We start from the raw sequence: 1,152 nt of genomic DNA on the forward strand, positions 1-1,152 counted from the left end.
AATATATTAAAATGTTGCTTCCAGTCTCAACAACAGTCTCCTCTCTATAGTCTTTTCCATTTATAAAACTAAGAAAAGATCATTTTCTCTGAGTTCCATTTGCAATAGACCAAAATGCAATGTTTTTTGTCATAGAAAGTAATATCTACTGTCAGCCTTTTCTCTATGACACCAATTCTACAGCATTTTTGTTTTGAGCCCGTGACTCTCTATAGATCTGAAAGGAAATGATTTTCTAAATACTGAAGGTTAACAAAGTTAAATGAAAATGAGTAACAGAATACTTGAAAATTAATAACATCACTTCTTTATTAAAAAAATAATGGTGTGCTGCCCCAAGCCATTGCCAGTATGGCTGTTGTGTCATACTGCATCAGTAGGAGGCAGAGAGAAGAAAGGGTATGTCTACTATACTCAATGTTCTGACCTGTGAACATCTGAATGATGAGTAGCCTAATCTTCCCTGAAAAAAAGCTAGCCCGAGGCAACCATCAGCAAGCCAGAGACAAGAAGAAACATACCTGAGACCATTGGCCATGGGTAGGAAAGACCCTAAGACAGACAACCATTGCAAAGGGCCACTCAGTTGACCTGGGACAGGAGCAAGCCTGAGATGACCACCAGACTGGCACTATGGGGTCCAGAAAGGGAGCTAGCCTGAGATAATCCCCAGTCCAGTTACATGCAGGTCTTGGGGGCAGATTGTGCCAAGATGAGCCCTGCCCAGTGCCATAATGCATAAGAGAGTTATAGCACTCCTGACACCATTCCTGAGATGACCCAGACACTTGGAAACCTTGACCACCACAAAGAGAATCAAGTAAATGGTGTAGAAATGGATGAGAAAGAGAAACAGAAGGATGTGGCCACAATGAAGAAAGGCAGAATTGGAAACTCAAGAATAGTGAGAAATAGCCTGTGAGTAGCCAGTGATGTCACCTGAGACCATGACGTGTTCATGGCCCTGCAACAACAGTGGTGTGTTACCACCCCAAACCAGCCATATGCCCCTGTTCTGGGCTGCCACCAGGGACATGCTGATGTCTGAGGGCTGTGCAGAACAAGTTCCACCCCTCATAGGGGCATCATGGGAGACCTGGTCCCTGAAGCCTGAGAACAGGAGAATTGACCCAGTCCCTAGACAGCTACAGT

General features: G+C 44.2%; 1 non-coding gene across 1 annotated transcript; it reads left to right on the forward strand.

The window, feature by feature from the left end:
* The first annotated feature begins 329 nt into the window (after nucleotides 1-329).
* On the forward strand, nucleotides 330-461 carry LOC116902598. Its single transcript, XR_004388187.1, has one exon. It is a non-coding gene; the product is annotated as a small nucleolar RNA SNORA17 (small nucleolar RNA).
* The last annotated feature ends 691 nt before the right edge of the window (nucleotides 462-1,152 follow it).

Source organism: Rattus rattus, chromosome 5 (genome assembly GCF_011064425.1).
Source record: "Rattus rattus isolate New Zealand chromosome 5, Rrattus_CSIRO_v1, whole genome shotgun sequence".
NCBI lineage: Eukaryota > Metazoa > Chordata > Mammalia > Rodentia > Muridae > Rattus > Rattus rattus.